The 12303-nt window shown below is 38.7% G+C and overlaps 1 pseudogene; it reads right to left on the reverse strand.

Annotated features, from left to right (window-relative positions):
• Positions 1 to 200: 200 nt before the first annotated feature.
• On the reverse strand, positions 201 to 318 carry LOC126459519 (5S ribosomal RNA; annotated as a pseudogene).
• Positions 319 to 12303: the final 11985 nt, after the last annotated feature.

Raw genomic sequence — 12303 nt, forward strand, 5'->3', positions numbered from 1 at the left:
TACTCCGTCTTCAGGCCACGAGTGGCCTACCGGGACCATCCGACCGCCGTGTCTTCCTCAGTGGAGGATGCGGATAGGATGGGCGTGGAGTCAGCATACCGCTCTCCCGGTCGTTATGAAGGTATTCTTGTCCGAAGCCGCTACTAGTCGGTCGAGTAGCTCCTCAATTGGCATCACGAGGCTGAGTCCACCCCGAAAAATGGCAACAGCGCATGGCGGCCTGGATGGTCACCCATCCAAGTGCCGACCACGCCCGACAGCGCTTAACTTCGGTGATCTCACGGGAACCGGTGTATCCACTGCGGAAAGGCCGTTGCCACTGTTACATACAGTATTATAATTTTATTAACAGTTGAACATTAATAATATAAGTATAGACGGCTGTAGAAGCCAGGTGAGGATAGAAGTCGGCTCTTCACTTTATTGATTTGGAGAGAGAAAAATGGTTCAAATGGCTCTGAGCACTATGGGACTCAACTGCTGAGGTCATTAGTCCCCTAGAACTTAGAACTAGTTAAACCTAACTAACCTAAGGACATCACAAACATCCATGCCGGAGGCAGGATTCGAACCTGCCACCGTAGCGGTCTTGCGGTTCCAGACTGCAGCGCCTTTAACCGCACGGCCACTTCGGCCGGCGATTTGGAGAGAGCTGCAGCCTTATGGCGAACACTTACAACCAAACAAAGAAACCACTGTGATACTGACAGTAAGTTTTGTGGCGATAGTTGCACGTGATCATCTGCTGTGTCATTGTTCGTGTTTCCTATATGTGGGATGGAAGGTAAGTGAGAAGCATTTCGCACTAAAATAAATGTTATGATAGTTAATTATTACAATACTAGAAAAACGTTATATTCCTACCTTCGCAAATACGTCATTGTGAACTGTTTCAGTTATGTAATTTTGTACTCAGACAACATTTAGTATAATGGCATCCAGTCGTTCACTTTTGTTGATGTTCATCTTATATCCTCCTTTCAAGCCACTGTCCATTCAGTTTAACTGCTCTTGCAAGTCCTTTGCTGTCTCTGTCAGAATTACAGTGTCATCGGGAAATCCTCAAAGTTTTTGTTTCTTCTCTCTGTTTTGTCAGCGATAGCCAGTCAGGTATACAGGTCATAAAACAGTTGTTACAATAACGCATATACGACCGAAACCGGTTACCACAGAAATAAATGTTTTCGCGGTCGAGACTTTTTGTGTCCATGTTTACAGTAGTTTTAGCTAGTCCACTGTTTCCTTTACTGCTTGCTCGATATACAGATTGAATAACATCGGAGAGAGGCTGCACCCGTGTTTCACTCCATTCTCAACAACTGCTTCCCTTTTCATGCCCCTCGACTCTTATAACTGCCATCTGGTTTCTGTACAAATCGTAAATGGCCTTTCGCTCCCTGTGTTTGACCCCTGCTACCTTCAGAAATTGAAAGAGAGTATTGCAGCCAAAAACTTCAAAAGCTTTCTGTAAGACTACAAATGCTAGAAACGTAGGTTTGCCTCTCCTTAACCTATATTCTAAGATAAGTCGTAGGGTTAGTATTGCCTCACGTGTTCCAACATTTCTACGGAATCCAAACTGATCTTCCCCGAGGCCGGCTTCTACCAGTTTTTCCATTCGTCTGTAAATAATTCGTGTCAATATTTTGCAGCCGTGACTTATTAAACTGATAGTTCGGTAATTTTCACACCTATTAACACCTACTTTCTATGGTAGTGGAATTGTTATATTCTTCTTGAAGCCTGAGGGCATTTCGCCTGTTTCCTATATTTTGCTCATCAGATGGAAGAGTTCCGTCATGGCTGGCTCTCTGGCTATGAGTAGTTCTAACGGAATGTTTTCTACTCCAACGGCCTTGTTTCAACTTAGGTCTTTCAGCACTCTGTCAAATGTTCACGTAGTGTCATATCTCCAATCTTATATTCATCTACGTCCTCTTTCATTTCCATAACATCGTCCTCAAGTACATCTAGCTTGTATAGACCACGTATATACTGCTTCCACCTTTCTTCTTTCCCTTCTTTGCTTAGGGCTGGTTTTCTATCTGTATATATAGGCCACGACATCTTGGTAGATGATTGTTGCAGTATCTGTGTGTTTATGGGTTGCATTTTTTCATATGACTTGTCAAGCCAATGGCAGCACGGCATCTCTTGCCGCAATTGTCACAAGTGTATCTGGCTGCTGAGGCAGGAGCAGTGGTAGCATTGCGAAGCTTTTTCTGCCTTAATCTGTCTAACAAGCCTTCATCATGCTTCGACATCCAGATGATATATCATAACGCCCCTCTGGTCTCACGCTAGCCCGTGCCTCCCATCTGTTTGTATCGATTCCAAAGCTCTCCATATCTCGTTTACAGGTGTCCTTGAACCTCAATACAGTATGTCCTACAGGTCTTTTGGCTGTAGAGATCTCTCCAAGCATCACCTCACGTGGTAATCTGTCAGGATCAATACGGTGGACGTGTCCCAGCCAGCGAAGTCGTCTCTGCTTCAAGATAGCTGAAATACTGTTGCAGTTAGCTTTAGATAGCACTGCTTCGTTGGTCACTCGGTCCTTCCACGTTACTCCGAGGATGGATCTCAGGCACCGCATGTGGAAAGCATTAAGGCCATGTTCTTGTATAGCATAGGTAGTCCATGTTTCCGACGCATACAAAAGGATGATGAGGACGCAAGTTTGATATACAAGAATTTTGGTGGTCAAAGAGAGTTTGTTGTTTTTCCAAACACGTGTAGAGAGTTTGCCAAAAGTTGTCGCAGCTCTTCCAATGCGAGCATCAATTTCCTTGTCAACAGAGATGTTTGATTCTATAGTAGATCGAAGATAGCAGAAGTTATCTACGACTTGCAGAGTAGTGCCATCTAGTGTGATATTAGGCTTTGTGTTAGCACCCTGAACCATAATTACGGTCTTAGTGCTGTTTACACTCATCGAGAGTAGGTGGCATGCGTGACTAAATCTTGATACCAGCTCTTGCAGCTCTTCTGCGGAGTTCGCAACAATTGCAGCATCATCATCATACAAGAGTTCACGAGCGACTATCTCGGAGCGCTTTGTCTTACTCTTCAGAAGAATGATATTGAAAAGCCTTCCATCTTTCCTAGTATGCAGATGTACTCCAACATCGCAATTCTCGAAAGCCACTTGGAGCACACTCGAGAGGGAAATTCCAGAAAGTGTAGGTGCCAACACACAGCCTTGTCTTTCGCCACAGTTGATACTGAATGGTTTAGATGTACTGCCATCGAAGATTACAGAGCCACGCATATTGTCTTGAAAAGATCTTATTAAAGACAGCAAAGTTGTGGGACATCCAATTTTTTTCCAATATGCTGTAGAGTCTCTCCCTACTGACGGTGTCAAAGGCTTTGTTGAGGTCAACAAAAGCCACATATAATGGCACTCTGTGTTCGCAGCACTTCTCTTGTAGTTGGCGCAAGGTGAATATCATGTCACTTGTGGATCTGCCACTTCGAAATCCACACTGTAACTCAGGGTAGATCCGAGCAGCCAAGGTTCCCAGTTTCTTCAGGATTATCCTTGCATACGCCTTTCCAGAAATGCTCAAGAGAGATTTTCCTCTATAGTTGTTAGAATTACCTCTGTCGCCTTTTCCCTTGTAGATTGTTACTATATTTGCATCTCGCATGTCTTGGAGTACTGTGCCTTCTTCCCAGCACTGCAGTAGGATTTGATACAATATCGGCAAAACCTAGCCAAGTTTGATTATTTCTGCTGGTAAGTTATCACGCCTGTACTCTTGCCTAGCTTTAGACTTTTAAGTGCGAGTTTTAATTCGTCAACAGTGGGAGGATCATCAAGCTCCGACATTACTGGGTAAGTTGGTGTGGTGTGCGTACTGTAAGACCTTCGATACACATACCATCAGATTATTTGACTTGTCGCTCTAACGAAGCAGGCGAGTGTCAGCAATATGTCTCGTGGTCTTATCGTGGCGTGTTTATCTTCTGCCATTAGGTCAGACGATAGAAATGCCACTTGTACGCTTAGAGTAGCAGATTGACGGTGACCTACTTTAAACAGAACTTGATTAATTTTCACACACATTTATTAAAATAATAACAATCATAAGCCTTACTTAACTTGATTCTGGATGCTATTTACAATTGACAATCTGAAGTTCCTTTGGTCTTGGTACGTTAACTTATTCTCACGTATCTCTGATACTTGACAAAGTGTCTACACATTTATCTTCATGGCTATGTACAGGAATATGATAATCTTATTAGGCGCAGACTGAAACTTGACTACAGACTAATGCAGACTAATGCAGATTGACTCATAGGAGATCAGTACTCTCGTTATAATACCTCGCGCTTTCAGGTATCACTGCGCGAGTGTGATCCGCGAGGAGAAAAGTTCTACGTTAGCAGCAATCTCATTGGCTGAATTATATATTAATACGCGGATCGGCGGAAGCAGAATTTGGTCGTCTCTAAGACAGCGCTATCTCGCAGTGCGGAGACGGACGAGCGCTGCGCCTGCGCTGTTGTGCTTAGAGGGGCGCGCTCTAGTGGGAAAGTTGTGTACGCGCTGACTACGCGGAACTATGAACACAACAGTTGAAACACGTATGTAACGCAGCAGCGATGGCGAGGCATTGTAGCATCTGTGACCAGAGAGTATGCGCTTGACCGCGCGAGTGTTGCGAGCGGTTCTCAGTGTGTTAGTAGTAGTCGTGGCGAGTCAGTCTGTCGTTGCGAGTCTGTCAGTAGTAGTCGTTGCGAGTCTGTAGCTCTGTCTAGTTGAGAGCAGTACTCAGTCTGTAGTCGTCATGCAGAGCGGTCGGTCAGTAGTAGCAGCCCAGTGCGGTTGTGTGATGTAGGCGGTCGGCAACACTGGTCAAGATGAGGAATAAGGTATACTGTTAATTAATATAATCATTAGATAATGAAAAATTTTATTTATTGTAATTATTCTCCAACAAGTCTCCCAATAATAATTTTTTTATTTCAAAAGCATTTTCTCAAAAAATTAATTTTTTATTGAACTAAAGATTTCGTTGCACTTCCCATTTCATTCCACTTCTTTTGAAGAAAAATTTCACTAAAATCACAAAAAAAGAGAATATTATTATTTGCAATGCAGTTCCTCCAAGCGGTGCGCAACAACAAGAGCAGATATGTGACATCCATTTATTCTGAGGTAAGACTTTAATTCTGATTGTTTTACACAGGGCCAAAGACCGATATTTCGGTTTAATTGAATTTTCTTGTCACTGAATGGACTTTAATTTTGAAGGATTTATATTTGAGTCAGATTGCGAATTTCACATTTTTGTTGCCATTGTCAGTACATTTCATTGTGGGCAGGTTACGCATAGAGCCATGTCCATTAGCATTTCTAATTAGTATCGTCCTTTCTTTAAAAATTTTGTGGGAGGTTACACTCGGCTCCCACTTCTATTAAGTATTTTCTTTCTTTTTCTTTATAAATTACGGTGGGGAGGTTACACTTGGCGACACCCAGTCCAGGATCGTATTTCGTTGAGAGTCTTTTGAACAACAGTCAGATATCTGCTCTTGTTTGCTTAGATATAATTAGGATTTAGCGCAACGCTTTTAATAATATTGTGACTTTCTCTCTACAGGTCAACGGCAGTTTGTTGCTTTGTTGTATTTGTGTTGCTTTTGCACTGTGTCGATTTGTTTTGTGAAAAATTTTGACTGTTGTTAAAATGCCGCGAAAGACTGTGAATAGTGTATCGCGAGGTATTATGAACGAAATAAGCGAATTAAATAACTTCACCAATAATACTAGTGACACGCAGTGTAATCATGACAATCCTGCGTCCACTAACAATCAGTGTATTCCAACCACTAATGATGACTTTTGTCTTAATGATGAACAAACGAACTCGGTTATGTCCTCTGTTGATTTGACGACAATCGATGACGCGGGACGCTCTATTGTAATGAGCGCTGCCCAGCTTAATACACGCGATTTGGAAAATTCAAGTAACATACAAACAAATTTTTCGAATGAAAATGGTCAGTGTAGTGAAAGTACGACGGATCCATTTAATTCAGAAATAATGACCGACAGTATACATTCGACTGACAAACCTTTTTGTAATTCTCAAAATGACCAAATGGTTACAGAAAGTGAAACAATTCCAGATCCACCATTAAATAGCACAGAGAATAGAAATGCTGACTTTGAGTCGAATCCAATTATGGCATTTTTGCAACAAATGTTTAAACAACTTCATGAAAGACTTGATAAGCACAACAAACAACTGGAAGAAGAGATCAAACAATTTAGAGAACGGAACAAACAATTTTCTGAAGGTATTAAACAGCCGAGGGAAAAACACGATAACCTTAATGAACAGAACAAACAAGCTAGCGAACAGATTACAGCTGTTACCATACAATGTCGGGACAATAAAGTACATTTACGTGTAGATACTAAGACTTGTGCTAATAACAGTAATGAAGAAGTTGGCACTGTTGCACAAGAATTAAGTAGCACACGTGTAGACACAACAGAATCACATAAAGACGGGATGATTGCAGTCACCGAACAATGTTCAGCAAACGAAACACAGATACACGAAATTAATGCAATCACTGAACAATGCTCTAAAAACGCAGTACAGATTCGCGACGAGGTTAATTTAGAATCAGTGGAAGTTTCTTACACTCCGAATACGGAAGTTGACGAGAAATTTGCACGACAGAACAACCAAAAGGTCGAAAGCATTAAAGTAACAGAATTAAAGACTATTTCAGTCACCAATACGTCACAGAATCCGCCACGTTACGAACATTTGTCAGAGTCACGCAGCGCGTATCATGTGAACAATTTACAGAGACTACGAGACGTAAAATCCGAAAAGCCACGCGACTTAAAAAATGAAAAGCTACGCAACTTGAAGTACGAAACGACACAGACGAACAGATTCACACACAAACCTGAACGTGTTCTCAAATTCAGTGACGAGAGCGTTGATAATAAGCAATTTGCATTTGTAAGAAAATGTAAGGAATTTAATAATGACAGCGTACAGGTACACGATTTGCACTGTATACGACAATTTATCTTTGTACATTCACCGCTATTACCTGTAATGCAGAAACTAGCTTTGAACTTGGGACAATTTGCTATTGTATTTTCATCAGCATTACGTATTATGCAGAAACTAGAGTTAACATGGTTACAACAATTTGCCTTTGAAATTTTACCGCTATTGCCTGTAACACAACAGCTAAAATTTATTTGCAGTGCGTAAATGACCTCAGGGGATTCATTACGCTTTAATGAATATGTGTCGTAGCGAGCATAGGGCCCCGAGCTGTAGTAGTGCTATTTCATCTTTAGTTTTCTGCACTGCTGCCTTCTCTTCTACTATCCTTTATATCTATCCAAACTGCTCTTTAACTATTGCTCTACCTAGTATTAAGAAACGAGTAATGAAAACCGGATATGAGAAATCTTTTACCGAATGTGACAATTTTCAGTAGGCACTCCCGTAATGACAACTACCGCCGTAATTTTAACTACAGATAAAATCGTAATCATCAGTATGTATAAAATTTTGAGCAATCGGAACCACATTTTTGTAACAATAGACGTTTTCCACCACAACAGCATGAAAGTCAGCCGGTTGGAATACATAACCAACAATGCAATGCAGTCTACAAGGTCAACCAGGCTTTAATGTTTCGCCGCGTGCACGTAAAGTCTCAGCTACAACAAATAGTGACGCATGGTAGCAAAGAAATAACTACGTACAGACAACACTCTATTTCAACTCGTATCGCAATACACCGTATAGGAATGACTATTACGACAGACGTAAAAACGACGAGCACAATTATCAGCGTACATATAATAATAGTCGGTCTCACCAACAGCAAAATTATTCACAAGAACATATTCTCATGAATGAACCCGACAGTAGATACCATCCAGAGCGTAACACGTCTGGAAGAAGTGATAGGACAGTTCAAATAGTCGAAATGCCACAGAATCCTCCTAATAATAATAACACGTCAGATAGAGTCTGACTAGATAATGTACAGGACGCATCTTGCAATAATACAAGCACTACCTTAGACACGCAAAATGTTGTTCACGAAAATGTAATTACTTTTGACGACATCAGAGACACTCTTTTACAGGAAAGACCAGTTATTCAGAAAACCATTTCACATCCTGTTATTGAAATCAAAATTGGTTCTTCGAAATTTTCAGCAGTAATTGATTCCGGATCACCTATATCAGTAATTAATGAGGAGACTTTCAACGAGTGCAACAAAGAGAATACTTATCCGACGTTACCTTTAGGCAAAACAAAAGTGAAGGGAGCAGTATCGAGTAAAGGAGTAGACATTAAATTACAGACGCATTTATCATTTTGTATTGGAGGTCATACTTTCCACTCTAATTTTTGGATTGTTCCTTTATTAACAACAGACGTAATTTTAGGTACGAATTTTCTGGTACAACACGACGCAGTTATCGATTTTCAAAATTCTTATTTAATGTTAAAGGATGAAAATGTACAATTGGCTTTAGAGTTTCAGCATTCATTGTCTGCGGAAGAGCAAACAATTAACCGCACAGAGGTCATTTCCGATACACGTAACATAGCCTGTAATCCCACATTGTTCACAGATACGTACGTACACAACTATAATACTCCAGACGAAGTTGACTACGACGTAATGCAAATGATTTCCGATAAAGTTAAACAAAGCAGTGCAAATGCAGACGACGAACGCACGCAACTACGCAAAATTCTTTTACAGCAAGCTACATGGACACGCATGTTACGAGCCAGAAACATTTCTCCGATTTATATATCCAAGTACCACGCTTCTTCGAACCCCTGTGAAAGATTAATGAAGGAAATTGGTAAACTGTGTAGAATATACTGCCACAAAAGACATATTGATTGGGATACACACATACTCTCATTCCAAGATGTAATTAATTCCATTCCAAATGAATCCACTATGCTATCTCCGTCTGTTATACTGAAAAACGTTGAACCACCGAACAAAATTAAAGAATTAATAGAATTTCCCAAAAGTCGTCGCCTACGACACCACGAAATAATTGACATTGCGCTGAACAACATCAAACGTGCCGCAGAGCGCCGGAGAAGACAGCAAAAACAGGTTTGTACACGCCGCGTCTTTCACGTTGGACAGAAGATACTAGTACGTACACACTATTTATCCAGTAAATTAAAAGGTAAGTGCAGTAAATTTGAACTTCTATACGCAGGTCCATATCGGATTCGCAGCATCCCTCACCCCAATGTTGTGCATGTCGAAACTTTGAGAACTAGAAAATCGAAAGGCAATCACCATATATCAAACATTAAACCGTTTATTGAGTGAAACCACTGTATGATTCAACACACTATGATGCCATTTACTAATGCAATTATTTCACATGACTAATTACTGATGATTATCGTATTTTTTCTTGGCAAGTGCCCGGCAAGGTAAGGTTAGCAGGTCGCTCTTCTTGTCGTTACACATCAGACCGTGCATATTTTTCCAAATGAATTTACACATTTATGACTATTTCTGCAATTATATTTATGTGACTACTTATTGATGATTATCGTATTTTTTCTTGGCAAGTGCCCGGCAAGGTAAGGTTAGCAGGTCGCTTTTCTTGTCGTTACACATCAGACCGTGCACATTTTCCATTTTTTTGTGTATATGACTGTACTCCAGTTTTGTTTGTATGCACTATGAAATAGTTAAGATATAACACACACCAGTCGACTTTGACATTTTTTTGCCTTATGACATCTCAACATCGTGACTGTTTCACATTTTTTTTTGCTGCTGCATTGTATTATTCTGTGTATATTTTTGCATTTGAACACTGTCAATGGTTTTGACATATTACGTTTTCTGTCATGTTATGCTGTAGGGTTAATTATGTTACCATAAACCAGTCATTATCTAGTGGGTATATGATTTAAATGCAGGACATTAATCTTTGTTCATCAATTTCAGAAAGGAATGATGATTCTAAGAAATAAATTTAACATAAATGGGAATTTCACCTACGGAATAAACGAAAGGAGATGCAATAACTTTATGAGGAAGAGTAAATGGATCAGGATTAACAAACATTAACAAGAATATACTATACTCATCACAGAATAGCAGTCTTAACTAATTTTTTCTTTCAGAATACAAGGTGATTGATGCAGGCTGTCAGAGAGAACTACACATCTTAGTTTTAGTGATGAAATATGCTAGAGATAAGGAATAGTTATGTAATGAGTAATGAAGTGATTTTTTTGCAGATGATAATGAATACTGATGAATAATGATGAAGGAAATGGTATTATGAATAATGAAGTTTTTCTTTACAGGTGATGATAATGGTGAAGTTATGATGATATGGATAATGAAGTTTTTTTTTCTTTACAGATGAGGATAATGTTGAAGTTATGTATTTATGCTATATAGTTATTTAAGTATTTGTTGCAGTTTGTTTTGACAGCAGGTGTTATATTGCATAGTAGGATGACGGAAAGTTTTGGAAAGGACAGCTATGGAACACATTTTATACACATTTCACTACCTGTTAATTCGAAGTTCACTACTTTTCAGCATAGTGTGCGTTTCTTCTTTCAGGTCAATAATCCGTTTTTGTATTTTTTCCAGGAGAAGTTTTTCATGACACTTACTAAACCTGTTACTTATTATACCTGTTCTAGTACTTGCATTTTTATATTTTTACCCATTTGTGTCTATCGTTTATAAATGTGATCACATGTACTGCCTTGTTACATAATCTTGCTACAGCTGACTCATGACGAATGACGTTACCTATCCTCATTTGCTGCAATAGGTCAAAAGCAAATAGTGTTATGTTTCAGCAATTAATTATCGATCCCGACGCAATGCATTGCTACCAAAAAAATGTATTACCAGTCCCACATAATGTCACTAGTTTATGATAATTCTGAATAATACTGATCAACTCTGAATAGCATGTCACTTGAGTAATGACCTCTTAATGAGACTATATTCAAAATAATGCTTTGTCACTAGCTAATAACTGCCACTGTTTATTGTAATGATACTACTTATAATGCCTGTGATTACTAATGATTTGACTGTAATTAACTGATTTTTAATAATGACTTCGTAATAATCTGAATAATGCTGAATGATGATTCTATTCAATACTTGCTGGCCACTGAGTGCCAATAATTAATGTCACTTGAAGAATTGTTATTAATTATGCCATTAATTAGCCTTTTTTTTCCCATGTTGAGTTTTCATGTTTTGGTTAATGGCCAATGAGTGCCAATAATTTGTATCACTCAATGTATTATGTTAATGCTAGGCCAATAATTGACTCTGGCTTCTGATGAACATTATTCTGTCTTACTAAATATACTTTGTAACTGGCCAAGGACCACTACTGTTTATTGTAATACGATCACCCATGATGCCAGCTAGTGATTCTTAATAGATTGGAATGACACATATTTAATTAACTATGCTATATTTTGTAACCGGAAAAGAATATGATTTTACTATATTGAAATGACAAATGATGCTATGCTTTGTAATTAGAAGGCTAATGAATCTTAATTACTGTTTAATAATGCTTTGTAATTAGGAGAAGACTAATGATTATTATTGGAATGACAAATGATTAATTACCAACAAATGATTAATTAACTGTAATTAGACAAATGATTAATTAACTGTAATTAGACAAATGATTAATTAACGACAAATGATTAATTAACTGTAATTAGATAAATGATTAATTAACTGTAATTAGACAAATGATTAATTAATGACAAATGATTAATTAACTGTAATTAGGAAAAGGCTAATGATTATTGGAATGACAAATGATTAATTAACTGTAATTAGGAGAAGGTTAATGATTCTTAATTATACTCTGTAACTGAAAAGAATGCGATTATTTCATAATATTTTGTAACCAGGAAAAGAAGGCTACTGATTCTATGTAAAACAATTAATGAACATTTTTCTGTAATACTACATACTTGGTACAGAAATGTTCAATAACTGGGCTATGAATGCCACAAACTACTAATTAAGTCTGTAATTGTCAATATTATGTGACTTGATGTCCTTCACCTCATAAGCTGACTACCCTAAATTACTGCAATGTCCATTTGTCCTGTTCATCCTAGTGATCATGGAGCACTATCTTTGGTTTTGCACTAATTCTACGTTGGTGTGCCTTGTAAGAGTGTGGTGTTGACACGACATGCTGTCCACCACCATGAGCGATGAAGACATTATTAT

Source organism: Schistocerca serialis, chromosome 2 (assembly GCF_023864345.2).
Source record: "Schistocerca serialis cubense isolate TAMUIC-IGC-003099 chromosome 2, iqSchSeri2.2, whole genome shotgun sequence".
In the NCBI taxonomy this organism is placed as follows: Eukaryota; Metazoa; Arthropoda; class Insecta; order Orthoptera; family Acrididae; genus Schistocerca; species Schistocerca serialis.